Raw genomic sequence first — 19,453 nt, 5'->3', positions numbered from 1 at the left:
CAAGAGGCACTTCTAGCAGTACACCACCCAAGGACTGACTCCCACATAGACGGGTCCAGACACCATGAGCATACCCGCCTGGGTCCACCGCAGCCAGCTGAAGCTTGCAGTCCCAGCAGAGACACCTTTGTGGACAGCGAAGACTGACCCTGCCAACCCTTGTAAGCTGACCCTGAGAAGGACAGCATGCCCTGCTTCAGCCACAAACCAGAAGTTAACTGGTCCACGCATGGAGACTTTGGGGAGGGAGGGAATCTAAGGTAAAGGAAAGCTAAGTAAGTCATCTTAAGGTTTGATGCATGCACTGCTATGAGTCATACAGAAAGGGGGTGTAAGTCCCTTGGCTGAGAGAGAAGCTATAAGGTAAATGAAAATTATATATGTGCTCATAGCTACCACTATAGAATAATCTGTGAATATTGGTCATGTGTCCAATAAGCTACTTATGAAAAGGACACCTCCAAAAAGCAATCTTTAAAAGAGAATTACTTAGTACTAACTTAGTCTTTGCTGAAGGTTAAGGTTTTTGGGAATTAAGACTTCTGATGAATTAGAAAGGAATTGTATGGTTTTGATAATAGAAGGTATAAGGTGTAGAGGTACTTTTAAAAAAAAAAGGAAAAGCAAGTTGTTATGAAGGCCAGTTATTCCTGGATAAGAAAGTGCATAAAAGTTGAAGGTTTATGTAAGTTGCAGAAGGTTTGTGTAAGTTGCAGAAGGTTTGTGTAAGTTGCAGAAGGTTTGTGCAAGTTGTAAGAAGTTAGTACAGAGAAGAAAAATGCAAGGCAGAAAGAAATTAGTCCGTAAAGCTTGTAGTACTAAGGGCACACTATCAGCGTGCCAGCACATACTAGGGAGGACCCCTGACCTAATTAGCTTATAGCTACAGCTAAAGTAGAAAATTCTCATAAGCCCCAGCCTTATACCATTCTCCCCACTGATAAAGAATCAAGGATTTGATTTATGCCCAAAAGAGATGGGGGAATGTTAGATTCAGGGAGTACTGACATGCTGGGGCTGCCAAGAGTGTACAAGGTCCCTGTGACGCTGAAAACAAAGAGTTCAGCAACATCCTGCATTGAGTCAGAGACCCTTATCAGAAGTTTATGTTTGAAATTCTCCACTGAGCAATACCCCCCCCCCCCCGTAACTGCGCACGACCTCCCTAGCCAATGACTAACAGCCACATCAGCTTCTGTATAATGCTTGCTCATCCTAGACAGCCACCCTATAAAAAGGAGCCATTTTAGAAGCTCGGGGCTGCAGTCCCTATGCAGGTTTGGGGGGGCTGCAGTCCCTGCGCAGTTTGTTGGCTGCGCAGGTTTGGTTGGCTGCAGTCCCTGTGCAGGTTTGGGGGGCTGCAGTCCCTGCGCAGGTTTGGGGGGCTGCAGTCCCTGTGCAGGTTTGGGGGGCTGCAGTCCCTGCGCAGTTTGTTGGCTGCGCAGGTTTGGTTGGCTGCAGTCCCTGTGCAGGTTTGGGGGGCTGCAGTCCCTGCGCAGGTTTGGGGGGCTGCAGTCCCTGTGCAGGTTTGGGGGGCTGCAGTCCCTGCGCAGTTTGTTGGCTGCGCAGGTTTGGTTGGCTGCAGTGCTCCAGTCTCTTTGGAGGTGTGGGTTGCCTGCAGTCCCTGTGCAGGTTTGGTTGGCTGCAGTGCTCCAGTCTCTTCGGAGGCGTGGGTTGCCTGCAGTCCCTGTGCAGGTTTGGGGGGCTGCAGTGTTCCCCTGTGTGGGTTACCTGCATCCCTGTGCAGGTTTGGGGGGCTGCAGTGCTCCCTTGCATGCGTTGCCTGCAGTCCCTGTGCAGGTCTGCAATAAAACTTATAAAATTCACTTTGTGTCTGCTGTAGCCTGTCTCCTAGGATGTAACATTTAGATGTTACTTTATTGGCCTGTTTAACTTGCACAGGAGCGAACTCCCAAGATGTCCGGAGACACCGTGCTCATGAGGAGCTGCAAACGGAAGCCGTGCCTGGCGCTTACAGCCAGGTCCTTATATATCCTAAGTGAGCAAGCATAAGACAGAAGCAGATGTGGCGTTTAGCTATTGGCTAGGGAGGTGGCACGCAGCATAGCAACAGGGGCCGGTTAGCAACAGGGGCCGGTTTTAGCTTAGTGGCGAATTTCAAACATAAACTTCTGATAAGGGTCTCTGACCTTCTTTGTTCTCAGCCTCACAGGGCCATATCAGCACTCCCTGTTCCTTCAATAGTTACACTCTTGGCAGCCCCAGAATATCAGTACTCCCTGAATCTAACACTGACCAGAAAGGCTGATGAGAAATATTCAAAGTGATGAAAAGCAAGGACCAACAACCAAGATAATTCTACACAGCAAAGGACACTTAGAGAGGTTCCTGAACAAGAAAAAGCTAAAAAAGTTCATCACCACCAAACCAGTATTACCTGAAATGTTAAAGGGTATTCTTTAAGAATAAAAAGAAAAAGAGAAAAACTTAACAATAAAATGACAATAAATACATACCTACCAACAATTGGATCCAAAAAACAAAATAAACAAGCAGAACAGAAACAGACTCATAGATACAGATAACATTTTTTTTTGAGAGGCTGTGAGAGAGAGAGAAACAGGAGCATCAAGTTGCTCCTGCATGTGCCCTGACCAGGGAATTGAACCAACAACCTGCGCTACTGGAAGATGCTCCAACCAACTGAACTATCCAGCCAAAGCTTACTTTTTATTGATTTTTTAGAAAGACAAAGAGGAAAGGAAAAGGCTTGGGGAGGGAAGCATTCATATGTTGTTCCACTCAGTAGTGCCTTCCTTGGTTGCTTCCGTGTGTGCCCTGACCGGGGGTCAAACCTGCAACCTTGTCGTTTCAGGACAATGCTATTAACTTACTGAGCTAACCAGCCAGGGCCTCAGAGAATATTTTGACAGTTGCCAAATGGAAGAGGGTTTGGTGGGGGGTGAATAATGTGAAGGGATTAAGAATTATAAATTTGTTGTCACAGAATAGTCATGGGGATGTAAATTACAGCATAGGTAATATAGGCATAATTTTTAATAACTATGTATATTGTCAGATGGGTATGACAATAAGTTATAAATTTATTGGGGTGATTACTTAGTAAGTTATATAATGTCGAATCACTGGGTTGTACACTTGAGACTAATATAATATTGTTTGTCAACTGTAAAAAAATAAAATAAAAAGTGATTTTAAAAAAGATAATGGTGGAGTCTGACCAGTGGTGGTGCAGTGGATAAAGCTTCTGTCTGGGATGCTGAGGTGTCAGGTTCAAAACCCTGAGGTTGCCAGCTTGAGAATGGGATCACTGAAATGATCCCATGGTGGCTGGCTTGAACCCAAAGGCTGCTGGCTTGAGCAAGGGGTTACTGGCTTTTCTTAAGCCCCCGCCCCCTTCCCGGTCAAGGCAGGTAATAGAGGCAATTAATAAACAACTAAAGTGACACAGTATGAGTGGGTGCTTCTCATCTCTCTTCCTGTCTCTCGCTTAAAAAAAAAAAAAAAGATAATAGTGGAGACTGTTGCTTAATAAGGGTAAATATGTCTCATAATAATTTTGTTTTAGATATATATAAATAATTAAATGATATAATTAAAAAATCTTTATAAATAATGATTTATATATCTGAAACAAATAAAACTATATATAAACAAAAGCTAGAATGTAAGAAATATTTCTTACCTTGGTTTTCAGGAAAATAAAGTTGAACGCCACTAATAAAATCAATACTGAGGGGCTGAAGCATCACACACTTTCCTTCTGGTCTCTATGTTTGGGATAGTTAGGGCGGAAGGATATTAGTTTAATTACTTCCCCAATAGATTCTTGTAGCTCATGGCAAAGTAAATTAGCCCCTGGCTGTTTTTTTTTACTCCTGAAACTATTCTTCCTTGTAGATGATTCCCTTCTAATGTATAAATAGCAAAGATTCTACCGGTCTAGAAGTGAGTTATTTTTACGATGAGCCGTTTACCCTCATGGGCTCATAGCCTGCGTGTTCGTTTCTTATTGTCCACTAGATAGTACTGTGAGGGACCAATATTTGCAAATTACCCTCAACTCCAGTTTGTTTTGAGATTAGCAGATAGATTTATCAACTAGAAAATTTTTTCAGGCTCCCGGGAATTCCAGGAGAGGGTACCTAGATCTCCCTCCCCTCCCCAACTATTATAGTCCTGCAAATTGAGAAGGATAGAAAACCTGGGATTCAGAGGGTACACTTTTTGGTCAGTATTGCCATCTCTCAAAAGAAATCAGGAATGCTTTTCTTTCTCACTTAGAGATCAAAGACGATGTTTAACTGCAGTGGAAGTGATGAAAGTTATACTCCAAAATGAATAACTGACTGAGTGGGGGTAATAGAATTGGCTGAGAGGAGAGAGATGAGATATTAAAGGGTCTCTTCTTTGGGAAAGCAGCAGGTCATAGAATTTTATTAAGTTCAGCAAACATTTTTCAAGAAGCTCCCATAGGACAAGAGAATACAAAGTTGAACAAATTTTGGTACCTCCTTTCTAGAAAGTCCAGAAAAAGAAAGAGGTAAACACTCAGCCATAACACAGGCTGCTATGGAAGCAGAGAAGGGATCCCAAAGTCAGCTGAGGGGTTGGGATGGTGATCAGGAAAGGCTTTCTAGAAGAGGTGACTCCTAGGCTGAGGCTGAGGCTCAGCCTGGAAAGATGACTAGGAACACTCCAACATCCTAGAGAGCTACAAGGTTCTGCTCAGTGGGGAGAGTCAAATAATTTAACAACCGGATCTCTACCCTAATGGCTGGTTGTTGTTTTTTTTAAAGATTTTATTTATTCATTATAGAGAGGGGAGAGAGAGAGGAGCAAGAAGCATCAATTCCCATATGTGCCTTGATCAGGCAAGCCCAGGGTTTTGAGCCGGCAAACTCAGCGTTTCCAGGTCGTCGCTTTATCCACTGCGCCACCACAGGTCAGGCCCTAATGGCTGTTTTGAGTATAAAAAAAGATATACTGAAAGGTAGTTTATTATTTCATGCATTTAATACTCAAATAAGAACAATAAAAGAGGTACACAAAACTAGATTGTAAGAGTTTTAAAATATTAATGAAAAAATATTGAAAAATACTTAAAAAAACAATAAAACTTATTTAAGATATTTTCATATTGCTTCTTTTGTTTGTATGTTTTTCTTTGGTCTTTTTTTTGTTTGTTTTAAAGACTTTACTTATTCATTTTAGAGAGGAGACAGAGAGAAAGGGAGTGAGGAGCAGGGAGCATCAACTCCCATATGTGCCTTGACCAGGCAAGCCCAGGGCTTCAAACCAGCAACCCCAGTGTTCCAGGTTGACTCTTTATCCACTGCGTCTCCACAGGTCAGACCATATTGCTTCTTGATTTGTGTCCTCACTTAAACTTTTTTTCATCTATGAATGGAATGAACATTACTACAGGCACTTTGAATACACTGTTGCGCAGATAAACTTTAAAAAAGAGTAAGGAATGTAAATTTGTGATTTCCACATTGGACAGCTGCCTAGGCATCACCTTAGAAAGAACCCTGATCACAAGTGCTATTTTAACAACCAGTTCACCAAACTCAACAAAATATTAGGTATCGGTTCTGCCAAACTGGTGCAAACTGGCTGAATCCCACCACTGGTTCTGTTGTACTCATCTCCTCTGCTGACTTCATTTACTTCTGTGATTTCAATAATTACCTCTGTGCTAATTATCAATCTTTCTCTAGCTCAGTCATCTCTAAAACCTGCCCATCCAATATCTCCTATTTGTTTGTTTGTTTTTGACAGAGACAGAGAAAGTCAGAGAGAGGGACAGATAGAGACAGACATACAGAAAAGAAGAGAAATGAGAAGCATCAATTCTTTGTTGCAGCTCCTTAGTTGTTCAGTGATTGCTTTCTCTTTTTTTTTTTTTAAATTTTTTTTATTTATTCATTTTAGAGAGGAGAGGGAGAGACAGAGACAGACAGAGAGAGAGAGAGAGAGAGGAGAGACAGAGAGAGAGAGAAGGGGGGGAGGAGCTGGAAGCATCAACTCCCATATGTGCCTTGACCAGGCAAGCCCAGGGTTTCGAACTGGCGACCTCAGCATTTCCAGGTCGACGCTTTATCCACTGCGCCACCACAGGTCAGGCAGTGATTGCTTTCTCATATATGCCTTGACTGGGGGGCTATAGCAGAGTGTGTGACCTTGGGCTCAAGCCAGCGACCATGGGGTCATGTCTGATCCCACGTTCAAACCAGTGACCCTGCACTCAAGCTGCTCAAGCTGGAGACCTCAGGGTTTCGAACCTGGGTCCTCCATGTCCCAGTTCAATGCTCTAGCCACTAGCCACTGTGCCACTGCCTGGTCAGGCTCCTATGCAGAGGACCCAGGTTCAAAACACTGAGGTCACTGGCTTGAGCACAGGCTCATCCAGCTTGAGTGCAGGCTCATCAGCTTGAGCACAAGGTTGCTGGCTTGAGTGTGGGGTCATAGACATGACCCCATGGTCGCTGGCTTGAGGCCAAAGGTCATTAGCTTGAAATCCAAGGTTGCTGGCTTGAGCAAGGGGTCACTGGCTCAGCTAAAGCCCCCGCCCCCCCATCTCTACTGCCGGTCAAAGCACATATGAGAAGCAATCAATGAACGACTGAAGTGCTGCAACTACAAGTTGATACCTGTACTTCTTTTTTTTTTTGGTATCTATTTATTGACTTTTGCAATGTAGAAAAGAAAGGTTCTTAGCATAAGAGACTTTTAGCAGAACTTACTTTTTCTAAAAGACTCCCTACCCCTGGCCTTGGGGCTAGTTTTGCAGGCTGTGTCCTTGGGCTAGTTTTGCAAGGTTGCAGATGTACCCAGAATGTTTCTCCCTGAGTTAATCCTATAGATAAACATTGTAAATGAGTTTGTTTCACTGCCTTGTTTTACTGCTAGGCTTCCCCTCTTCCCCATATCCTGGCCAGAATGTAATTTTGTCTTTAAAAGCTTGCTCCTGAGTGTATTTGGGGCCGTGAGTTTTTGGAATGCTAGTTTCCTTGTTGGTCGCTGGCTTTTTGTAATAAAGACTCCTTAAGGCCCTGGCCAGTTGGCTCTTTGGTAGAGCATCAGCCCAACATGTGGAAGTCCAGGATTTAATTCCTGGCCAGGGCACACAGGAGAAGCACCCATCTGCTTCTTCACCCTTCCTTCTCTCTTTTCTCTCTATCTCTCTTTTCCCCTCCTGCAGCCAAGGCTCCATTGGAGCAAAGTTGGCCCAGGCACTGAGGATGGCTCCATGGCCTCTGCCTCAGATGCTAGAATGGCTCAGATTGCAGGGAAGCAATGCCCCAGAGGGGCTGAGCATCACCCCCTAGTGGGCATGCCAGGTGGATCTCAGTCGGGAGCATGTGGGAGTCTGTCTGCGTCTCTGTTTCTACTCCAGAAAAATACCCCCAAAAAAGACTCCTTAATTTGATTACTTAATTGTGTGCAAATGTCTGTTTCTTGCTGTTCCAATATAACATTGGGAGGCCCCAGCGAGATTGGGTCCTCTGAACATATTTGGTTTTGCCACACGGGCAGCCAGTCTCCTTGGCCTGGAACGGAAACTCAGCAGGGGAGGCTCCACCTAAGATGTTCCAGGGCCCCGCTGGTCTTTTCTGTCTGGCCGACAGTCAGGCGTGGACAATCGGCATGCCTATCCACCCATTTGGAGTCAATGAGAGACCCTCCGGAGGTACGTAGAGCAACTTGTTTGTGACTAGTCAATTTGAAAGTATTGTGGCTGGGGATCGGACCCCATCAGACCCGCCCAATAGGCTCCTCAAGGCTAAGACATTAGCAAGGAGTTTGCGTGCTCTTGGGAAGACATTTGCAGGAGCTGAATTTAAGTTCTACCTCAGGCTTCCCAGGACTCATTTGAATTTGCTCTCTCATATGTTTACCCTCTGCTTGTTTTTTTGTTTGTTTGTTTTTTTTCCCCCTCACAGACACAGAGATAGAGATAGATAGGGACAGACAGGCAGGAACAGAGAGAGATGAGAAGCATCAATCATCAGTTTTTCATTGTGACACCTTTGTTCATTGATTGCTTTCTCACATGTGCCTTGACCGCGGGCCTTCAGCAGACCGAGTGACCCCTTGCTCAAACCAGTGACCTTGGATCCAAGCTGGTGAGCTTTGCTCAAACCAGATGAGCCCACGCTCAAGCTGGCCACCTCGGGGTCTCGAACCTGGGTCCTCTGCATCCCAGCCCGACGCTCTATCCACTATGTCATAGCCTGGTCAGGCCCTCTGGTTGCTTTGTCGCTTTCGTTTATTTTTACAAACTATCCTAGAGGACATTTCCTGGTTTGGTCCCTCTTTGGGATCTCCTTTCTATATTCTTCACTGGATAGAGGACCTTTATTTTCAAGGGTCTGTCTCTGACTTTGCTTCTGCCGAGATCTCATTCTTTGCTTTTGCTTTGTAATTCTGTCTCTACACCGAAAACCCCTGAGTGAATGTTGTGTGAATGAAGAGCTCAGGTGCCTGTGCCTGAGTTTCCAGTTTGTGGCTACACAGCCCTAGCCATGGAGTCCAAGTGGGCCCTAACCTGTGGCTCCGTGGTGACCTCATTTGGCTTAGGGCAGTATTAGGCAGAGTCTAATCTGAGTCAGGGTTTTATACCGGCCTGCCAATGCTAAGAGGTGCCTAAATTCCCACAAGGGTTGTGGCCAGGCGGACATCTGTGTGGTCCCTTTCTAAGAGGTGCCCAACCCTTGTTCGTCCTTACTATGTTTTCCCTCATGGGACAGAGTCCAGTGAGGGGCTTCTTCTTCACTAATCACTGGACGTCACTGCGAATTTTGATCCCACTCCTCCTTCTATCCATAGCTATTGTGACACTCTGTTTTACAATGGGTGGAGGTTCCAGTACCCCACAGACACCCCTTCAGTGCATTCTCAATTTTAAGTTGGGATTTTCTGATGATAATAGTAGTGTAAAATTGTCTAAAGGTACATTGAAAACTCTCTGTGAATTAAAGTGACCAACTTTTAGAGTAGGTTGGCCCAGTCAGGGATCTCTAGACCCAGGGAAAGTGTGGGCAGTCTGGAATATTGTAACTGGGGATCCTGGGCACCGCCACCAATTGCCTTACATTAACCAATGAAGAGCTTTAGTAGAAAACCTACCATCTTGGCTATAGGCATGGGGCAAAAGGTTTTGTTAGCCCAGGCTGCCAGAGGCATCTCAAAGCAGCTGCCTGTGTACCAGGCAACTTCTGAGGATTCTGAATTGCTTCCCCATATCCCTCTCCGGCCCCAGCCCCGCGGACACCTTCTGAGCCTCCTTTTCCCCCTCCTCACATTCACAGTCAAACTCAGAGGGAAGACTCAGAGGTGGCACCAGCCCCTCCTGTCCCCGTCTGCCTCTCAGAGAGGCCCCTCGGGAGGAAGCAGCCCATTCCTAGTTTATGTCCCTTTTTTTACAAGTGATTTGTATAATTAAAAACCTCCAAATCCCCTATTTTCTGAGAAGCCGCAAGTCCTGATTTGGCTCCTAGAGTCTGTTTTCCATACTCATCGTCCCTCTTGGGATAATTATCAGCAACTCCTAGTACCTTGTTTACCTCAGAAAAAAAGAGAAAAAATTAGGACTGAGGCAAGAAAAGCAGTAGTTGGAACAGGAGGGGCTCATTAGAGGAAAGAAGTTTTTCCTTCCACTAGACCCCGACAGGATCCAAATACAGCCAGAGAAAAAGCCTCCTTGGACACTTTTTTTTTTTTTGTATTTTTCTGAAGCTGGAAACGGGGAGAGACAGTCAGACAGACTCCCGCATGCACCAGACCGGGATCCACCCGGCAGGCCCACCAGGGGCGACGCTCTGTCCACCAGGGGGCTATGCTCTGCCCCTCCGGGGCGTCGCTCTGCCGCGACCAGAGCCACTCTAGCGCCTGGGGCAGAGGCCAAGGAGCCATCCCCAGCGCCCGGGCCATCTTTGCTCCAATGGAGCCTTGGCTGCGGGAGGGGAAGAGAGAAACAGAGAGGAAGGAGGGAGTGGGGGTGGAGAAGCAAATGGGCGCTTCTCCTATGTGCCCTGGCCGGGAATCGAACCCGGGTCCCCCGCCCGCCAGGCCGACGCTCTACCGCTGAGCCAACCGGCCAGGTTCCCTCCTTGGAGACTTTTCACCATTTTCTGCTAGCAGGCATAAGAGAGGCAGCAAAGAAGACAATGAATTTATCTAAGTTCTCAGAGACAATACGGGGACCACAGGAGTCACCCACAGCCTACTTAGAGAGACTACAAAAATTAGAAGGCTTTCCCAAAATAAACCTTTAAGAAGGTAGAAAGCCACCAAAGCGCCTGACCAGGCGGTGGTGCAGTGGATAGAGCATCGGACTGAGATGCGGAGGACCCAGGTTCAAGATCACAAGCTCGCCAGCTTGAGCACGGGCTCATCTGGCTTGAGCAAAGCTCACCAGCTTGGACCCAAGGTCGCTGGCTTGAGCAAGGGGTTACTCAGTCTGCTGAAGGCCCATGGTCAAGGCACATATGCGAAAGCAATCAATGAATAACTAAGGTGTCGCAATGAAAATCTAATGATTGATACTTCTCATCTCTCTCCCTTCCTGTCTGTCTATCCCTCTCTCTGACTCTCTCTCTCTGTCTCTGTTAAAAAAAAAAAAAAAAGCCACAAAAGCTTCAGCTGCTAAGAAGATAAAGCTAAATGCCTTAGAGGGGACATACATTGCCCCTTCCTCACTCACATCACCCTGTTTTGCCCCTAAGATGACTGGTTAGCCAAAGACAGGTAAGATTCCCAAAGGCAGGAACAGGTTAAGACATGCACAAAGAGGGGCCATCAGGAGAAAACTTAAGAACCAACAGAGTTGAGGCTCAAACCCTCACCCCCAAAATGCAGGGGCCTGCTCACCTGAAATAGTGGCCTTCATTCACTGTGCAGGGCACCAAGGCGGAACTCCCTAGGAGCCCAAGGAAACCGAGCAGCTGCTGTTGCAAAAAACTTAGCCCTAAAACCAACAGGGCCTCTTGACATTCTATTGACTGTTCTAGACCCCCAGCTTCCTACTACACCAAGGAGGACTGAGCCCTTGCAGCAGAAAAGGGAGCACATTTAAACTCTGAAGGGTGGCTAATCCTTTCAGATGGTAGACCATTCTTACCTGAGGCCCTTGGAAGAATAATAGGGGATCAACTCCACCAGGCCACGCACACCTTGTGTACGCTAAGTTAGCTGAACTATTAAGGAAAAATTACTGTTTGCCCAAAGTAAACAGCATAGTATCTAAATGTCTAACTTGTGCTCAGGTAAATGCTAGACAAGGAAAAAGACCTCCTAAAAGTTAAGAGCTGGAGTAGCAACACCAGGAGAGCACTAGGAAGTAGATTTCACTGAGGTTAAGCCCCCAGCAGCAGAGCACCATTATATCGTAGTTTTTGTAGACACCTTCTCTGGCTGGGTAGAGGCCTTTCCTATTAGAAAAGAGACTGTAATCAAAGTTGTTAACAAGCTCTTACATGAAATTATACCCAGTTTGAGTTGCCTTTAACCATAGGTTCTGATAATGGACCCACTTTTATTTCTAAGATTTCACAATTAATAGGAAAAAATTTTAAATATCAACTAGAAATTACATTGTGCATATAGGCCTCAAAGCTCAGGACAGGTAGAAAGAATGAATCGGATTAAAAAAAATTTTAAACTAAATTATTTCTAGAAACTGGTGAAAACTGGGCCAACCTACTTCCCCTGGCTCTGCTGAAAGCTAGATGCACCCCCTACTGGGAAGGATTCACTCCATGTGCAATTGTATTCAGCAAGGCAACACCCCTTCTCTCTAAGCTCCATGACAAGTTTCTGGCTGAAATCCACAATGCTTTTACAACATGCCCTGCTCCAGCCACAAACAGGAAACTGGCTGATCTACGTATGACTGAAACCTGAGGAACCTCGTCGTGGGGCTCCTTATAACTGAACTTTGGGAAGGGAGGGAAACTAGGGTCAAAGAAAAGCCAGAACAAATCATCTTAAGGTTTGATGCATGTACCACTATGAGTCATACAAAAAGGGGGTGTAGGTCCCTTGGCTGGAAGAGAAGTTACAAGGTAAATGAAAAGTATATATGTACTCATAGATACCCCTGTAAAATAACCTGTGAATATTGGTCATGTGTCCAACAGGCTACTTGGAAAAAAGGACACCTCCAATAAGAAGTATATTTTAAAAGAGAATTCCTTGTTACTAAGTTAGTTTTCACTAAAGGTTAACGTTTTTAGAAATTAAGAATTCTAATTAACTAGAAAGGAATTATATAGTTTTAATGATAAAAAGATATAAGATATAGAAGTACTTTTAAAAGGTAAAGGAAAAAGCAAGTTGTTATAAAAGCTGGTTATTTCTGAATTGTGAAGAGGGTTTGTGTAAGTTGCAGAAGGTTTGTGCAGGTTGTAAGAGGTTTGTATAAAGGGTAAAAAATTAGCTAAAAAAAGAACTCCAAATAGGAGACTAGAAAGATAATGATTAGCCCCCAGAAAGGATAATCCAATACTATGGACCTGTCATCTGGGCAGTGAATGGCTCTTGGGGATACTGTACCCCCATTTATAGGTTAACCCAGATTATCCGACTGCAGGTGTATTAGAAATCATTACCAATGAGACTGGGAGAGCCCTAACCCTCCTTGCATATCCATAGACTCAGAAGAGAAATGCCATCTACCAAAACAGGTTGACACTAGACTATCTAATAACAGCAGAAGGAGAAATATGTAAGAAATTCAATCTCACCAATTATTGCCTGCAAATAGATGACTGAGGCCAGGTATTAAAGACTTTGTCAAAAAAAAAAAAATGACAAGACTAGCACATGCGCCCGTGCAAGCTTAGCATGAATAGGACCCCAATAGCCTTTTAGGGGAATAGTTTTCAACTTTTAGTAGGTTTAAACTTTAATAAGAATAGTTTTAAACTATCAGGAAATCTTCCAGGAGTTACACAAAAAGAAGGTGAGACTCCAGTAGAATAAAAAGTTATAATTCTCAGAAGACAGTATAACCCACTAGCTACTCAGGATCTAAACCCAGATCTAGAAGAATCAATGATTAGACTCTATCTATGTACATAAAAAACAGTAGGGAATGAAATGTAGAAAAGGAAGGCTCTTAGCATAAGAGACTTTTTTGTTTGTTTGTTTGTATTTTTCTGAAGCTGGAAACGGGGAGAGACAGTCAGACAGACTCCCGCATGCACCCGACCGGGATCCACCCAGCACGCCCACCAGGGGCGACGCTCTGCCCACCAGGGGGCAATGCTCTGCCCCTCCGGGGCGTCGCTCTGCCGCGACCAGAGCCACTCTAGCGCCTGGGGCAGAGGCCAAGGAACCATCCCCAGCGCCCAGGCCATCTTTGCTCCAATGGAGCCTTGGCTGCGGGAGGGGAAGAGAGAGACAGAGAGGAAGGAGGGGGAGGGGTGGAGAAGCAAATGGGCACTTCTCCTATGTGCCCTGGCCAGGAATCTAACCCGGGTACCCCGCACGCCAGGCCGACGCTCTACCACTGAGCCAACCGGCCAGGGCCTGTAAGAGACTTTTTAGCAGAACTTGCTTTCTTTAAAAGAGTCTCTACCCCTGGCCTTGGGGCTAGTTTTGCAGGCTGTGTCCTTGGGCTAGTTTTGCAAGGTTGCAGATGTACCCAGAATGTTTCTCCCTGAATTAATTGTAAATGAGTTTGTTTCACTGCTTTGTTTTACTGCTAGGTTTCCCCTCCTCCCCATATCCTGGCCAGAATGTAATTTTGTCTTTAAAAGCTTGTTCCTGAGTGTATTTGGGGCCGTGAGTTTTTGGAACGCTAGTTCCCTCATTGGTCACCGGCTTTTTGTAATAAAGATTCCTTAATTTGACTACTTAATTGTGTGGCAAATGTCTGTTTCTCGCTGTTCCAATATAACACTTTAGTGAGAGAGAAAGGGAGAGCAAGAGAGAGGGGGGGGGGGAGAGAGAGAGAGAGGAACACCAATCTGTTCCTGTATGTGCCCTGACCAGGTATGGTACCAGCAACCTCCGTGCTTCAGGACCATGTTCTAACAAGCTATCTGGCCAGGGCAAGTTAATGCTTCTTATCTTTCTCCCTTCCTGTCTGTCTGTCCCTCTCTCTGTCTCTCTCTCGCTAAAAAAAGAAGAAAAAAAAGAAGAAGCACAATCCTGGCAAGGTCAGGTGGACTAAAAGGTTCCATAAAGCAGCTGGTAAAGAGCTTACAGTGGATAATTCATTTGAATTTGAAAAACATAGAAGTGAACCTATCAAATATGAGCAAGAGCTGTGGAATAAAACAACTGATGCAATGAAGAGTCAAAGAGTTTAAAAAGAAATGCCAAGCAAAATTGATAGTGAGCAGGTTGAAGAAAATCGAAGAACCACAGAAAGTTCAGTATATCAAAGAGTAAAGCAAAACATTTATTTCATCTGGACTTGTTTTTTTTGTTTGTTTGTTTGTTTGTTTTTGTATTTTTCTGAAGCTGGAAATGGGGAGAGACAGTCAGACAGACTCCCGCATGCGCCCGACCAGGATCCACCCGGCACGCCTACCAGGGGGCGACGCTCTGCCCACCAGGGGGAGATGCTCTGCCCCTCCGGGGCGTCGCTCTGTTGCGACCAGAGCCACTCTAGCGCCTGGGGCAGAGGCCAAGGAGCCATCCCCAGCGCCCGGGCCATCTTTGCTCCAATGGAGCCTTGGCTGCGGGAGGGGAAGAGAGAGACAGAGAGGAAGGAGGGGGGGTGGAGAAGCAAATGGGCGCTTCTCCTATGTGCCCTGGCCGGGAATCGAACCCGGGTCCCCCGCACGCCAGGCCAACGCTCTACCACTGAGCCAACCGGCCAGGGCCATGGACTTGTTTTGCATGTAAAGGAAAGCAGCTGGAAAACAAAATGGTACATAAATTACAACAGGTAAACACAAAAATTGTTTCTGGAAATCTTACTGTTTGTAATTATTTCTATGAGCACATTGGAAAATCTCCTTTAGAGACTTAGAACGTTTACATTTTATTTATTTTTTTTTATTTTATTTTTTTTATAAATTTTTATTTATTTATTCATTTTAGAGAGGAAAGAGAGTGAGAGAGAGAGAGAGAGAGAAAGGAGGAAGAGCAAGAAGCATCAACTCCCATATGTGCCTTGATGAGGCAAGCCAGGGTTTTGAACCAGTGACCTCAGCGTCCCAGGTCAACGCTTCATCCACTGTGCCACTGTGCTACCACAGGTCAGGCACGTTTACATTTTAAACTTTTATTACATAAGGTGATTCAAATGAAAAGGTGATTTAAAAATATCTCTTGTATATTGCTATCTGCAAAACATCAGATGCTGGACTGTATCTTAATATCAAACCTTCACTGATAGATGTACCTATGTAAATTATGACAATTCTGTAAAGAAAGATTTAAATTATGGACATAAATTGTCATGCCACTTGGATAATGGCAATAGGCAGTATTTCAGTAATAGACAAAAATTCATGACTAGTGATATATAAAATAAAATTTTTTTAGTAAAAATATTCTCTGTATTAACATTATAGAAAGGGGGATACAACAAGGCACTAACAATCTGTATGATAATTAGCCTCAAGTACTAATATATTTTGTTTTGATTTCAGTATTTCCTGTTTTGGTTTATTAACATCTTAGGAGAACATAATGACCTCATATATTGAGGCCTTACTCTGTTGAACTACTTGACCTGATTTATCTGTTTGGAAAGGCAGTTACGAATTTTGGGCTGAGAGCTGAGTAGTCTGTTCCTGAAATGGCACTGGCTCCAAAATTTCCACTTTAGAGAAAATTCTAACTTGAGATTCCTGGTAGAACAAGCTTTATTTTTCTAGCTCAGCAATGATTTAGAAGTAAATGAATCCAGTGGCTTTAAAAAAATTTTTGTGTGTGGGTTTTTTTCTTTTTTAACTTAATTAAAAACAATTTTTTCTTAAGTGAGAGAGAGAAAGAGACAGACAGACATGAAGGGAGAGAGATGAGAATCATCAACTTGTAGTTGCGGCATCTTAGTTGTTCATCGATTGCTTTCTCATATGTGTCTTGACCAGTGGTGGTGGCAATGGAGGGGGATCCAGCTTAGCCAATGACCCCTTGCTCAAGCCAGGGACTTTGGGCTCAAACCAGTGACAATGGGGTTATGTCTATGATCCCATGCTCCAGCCGGCAACCCCATACTCAAGCTAGCGAGACTGCCCTCAAGCCAGATGAGCCCACGCTCAAGATGGTGACTTTGGGGTTCAAAGCTGGGACCTCAGCATCCTATCCACTATGCCACCGCTGGCCAGGCAATAAAAGTTTACTGTTATGTTATTTAAAAAGGAGCTCAGTGTTGGTAAGTATCAGAGAAATGAGCACATACATTCTTGTAGTGCAAATTGTCAAAGTCTTGCCTGACCAGGTGGTGGTGCAGTGAATAGAGCATTGGACTGAGATGCGGAGGACCCAGGTTTGAGACCCCGAGGTCGCCAACTTGAGCACTGGCTCATCTGGTTTGAGCAAAGCTCACCAGCTTGGACCCAAGGTCGCTGGCTCAAGCAAGGGGTTACTCGGTCTGCTGAAGGCCCACGGTCAAGGCACATATGAGAAAGCAATCAATGAACAACTAAGATGTCGCAACGAAAAACTAATAATTGATGCTTCTCATCTCTCTCCGTTCCTGTCTGTCTGTCCCTATCTATCCCTCTCTCTGACTCTCTCTCTGTCTCTGTAAAAAATAAATAAAATAAATAAATAAATAAATAAAATAAAAACAAATTATCAAAGTCTTCTTGTAGGGTCAATTTGTTAAAAATATTAAAGACCTATAGCTAAAAAGGGGAAAACTCCTAAATTTCCATTGGCAGATGAATGAATAAAGGAAATGTGGTATACACTTATAATGGAATATTATTCAGCCATAAACGGAGTGAAATTCTGATACAAACTACAACATGGATAAACCTTGAAAGAAGACATCAAAGGACAAATATTGTATAATCCACTTAAATGAGATACCTAGGATAAGCAAATTCATAAAGATAGTACATAGAATAGAAATTAGTAGGGACAGGGCCCTGCCAGAAGCAGATTGAACTGTGGGTGCACCAGGCGTGCGCCCTGGGCCCCAATTTCTGAAGGGCCCCACAAAATCCCAACTTTACACTTTTTTCTAATGACACCAAGTTTGGTTTCATATGTGCAATTTTTTTTAAAGATTTTATTTATTCATTATAGAGAGGAGAGAGAGAGAGAGAGAGAGAGAGAGAAGGGGAGGGAGGAGCAGGAAGCATCAACTCCCATATGTGCCTTGACCAGGTAAGCCCAGAGTTTTGAACTGGCAACCTCAGCGTTTCCAGGTTGACGCTTTATCCACTGTGCCACCACAGGTCAGGCTGTATGTGCAATTTTAACATTAATAGTACATAATATTTTTATTTATTTAAAAATATGGTTAACATGTATTTATTTTCCCTGTCTCTCTCTCTCTCTTTTTTTTTTTTTTGTATTTTTCTGAAGTTGGAAAGGGGGAGGCAGACAGACTCCCGCATGCGCCTGACCGGAATCCACCTGACATGCCCACCAGGGGGCAATGCTCCGCCCATCTGGGGCATTGCTCTGTTGCAACCAAAGCCATTCTAGCGCCGGAGGCAGAGGCCATGGAGCCATCCTCAGTGCCCGGGCCAACTTTGCTCCAATGGAGCCTTGGTTGTGGGAGGGAAAGAGAGAGACAGAGAGGAAGAAGAGGGGGAGGGGTGGAGAAGCAGATGGGCGCTTCTCCTGTGTGCCCTGGCTGGGAATCGAACCTGGGACTCCCACACGCCAGGCCAATGCTCTACCACTGAGTCAACTGGCCAGGGCCTCTCTCTCTTTTTTAAGGGACGCAATATTTTCTTCTGTGCCCGGGGCCTCAACCGACCTTAATCCACCTCTGGGCCCTGGCCAGGTTGTTCAGTGGATAGAGCATCATCACAGCACACTGAAGTCATGGGTTAGATCCCCGGTCAGGGCACATATACAAAGCAACCAATGAGTGCACAACTATGTGGAATTATGAGTTGATGCTTCTCTTTCTCTGTGTGTCTCTCTTCTTTTCCTTTCTCTCAAATCAGTGGAAAACTAAAAAAACAAAAACAAAATAAATGCTGTAAAAAAAGAAATTAATAGGGGCTGAAGATGTGTAACGAGGAGTTAATGCTTTATGGGTACAAAGTTTTTGTTTAAGATGATAAAAAAAATTCTGGAAATACATAGTGGTAATAGTTACACAATATGTAAATGTACCTAATACCACTTCATTTTATACCTAAAAATGGTCAAAATGATAGATTTCATGCTATGTATATTTTGTCACAATTTAAAAAATTTTAGCCCTGGCCAGTTAGCTCATCAGTAGAGAGTTGAAGTCCTGGGTTCGATTTCCAGTCAAGGCACACAGGAGAAGTGAGCATCTGCTTCTCCACCTCTCCCCTTTCTCTCTCTCTCTCTCTCTTTCCTTCTTGTAGCCATGGCTTGAATGGTTCAAGCAAGTTGGACCCGGGCACTGAGGATCGCTCCATGTTCACGTCTCAGGTGCTAGGATAGCTCGGTTGCCAAACAATGGAGCCGCAGCTCCAGATGGGCAGAGCCTTTGCCCAGTAGCCCAGTAGGAGGCTTGCAGAGTGGATCATGGTTGGGCCTCATGTGGGAGCTTGTCTCTCTGCCTCCCTGCCTCTCACTTAATAAAACTTTTTTTTAATTTGATGAAATGCCTAAAAAGAGGCATTTTTTGACAAAGCAATTATACTTGTAAGAAATTTTCCTGAGGAAAAAACAAGGAGAGTAGTTTAGTCACAAGATTTAGTCACAGAATGTTTTGTTATGAGTAAGTTTACAAAAACAATATGAGGAGAAACAACAAATATAATTTTGATGTTCCAATGAACCATTGATGAAATATACTATGATGTACATAAAAACTACCAGATAGAAATTTAAAAAAGAACTATGTCTTTTTGGGTTGAGTTACTCAGTTGGTTAGAGCATTGTCCTCATAAGCCAAGGTTCAATCCCCACTCATGGCACCTATAAGAGTCAACCAATGTATGCATAAATAAGTAGAAAAACAATTGATATTTCTCTCTCTGTCTCTCACCCTTCCTTTCAAAAAACAAACAAAAAAGAACTGTGTTATAGAAGAATAATTAAATGGAAAGACTAAAAAGAAATGCTCCAAAATGTTAGCGGTGTTTATATTTTAGTAATAAGACTATAGATAGTTTTTCTCTTCTTTTATGTAATTTTTTTTTTTTTAACAGAGGCAGAGATAGACAGGGACAGACAGACAGAAACGGAGAGAGATGAGAAGCATCAATCATCAGTTTCTCGTTGCGCGTTGCAACTTCTTAGTTGTTCATTGATTGCTTTCTCACATGTGCCTTGACCGCGGGCCTTCAGCAGACCGAGTGACCCCCTGCTGGAGCCAGCGACCTTGGGTCTAAGC

The 19,453-nt window shown here is 44.2% G+C and overlaps 1 long non-coding RNA gene across 1 annotated transcript; it reads left to right on the top strand.

Moving 5' to 3' along the window:
- The first annotated feature begins 439 nt into the window (after nucleotides 1-439).
- LOC136395271 (uncharacterized) lies at nucleotides 440-1,405 on the top strand. The gene is made up of 3 exons (XR_010749301.1): nucleotides 440-679; nucleotides 720-1,277; nucleotides 1,349-1,405. It is a non-coding gene; the product is annotated as an uncharacterized lncRNA (long non-coding RNA).
- The last annotated feature ends 18,048 nt before the right edge of the window (nucleotides 1,406-19,453 follow it).

The sequence above is a fragment of the Saccopteryx leptura genome, chromosome 2 (assembly GCF_036850995.1).
Source record: "Saccopteryx leptura isolate mSacLep1 chromosome 2, mSacLep1_pri_phased_curated, whole genome shotgun sequence".
NCBI classification, from domain to species: Eukaryota; Metazoa; Chordata; class Mammalia; order Chiroptera; family Emballonuridae; genus Saccopteryx; species Saccopteryx leptura.
Note: the sequence above shows the minus strand (reverse complement) of the source record. Positions and strands in the feature narration are given on the sequence as shown.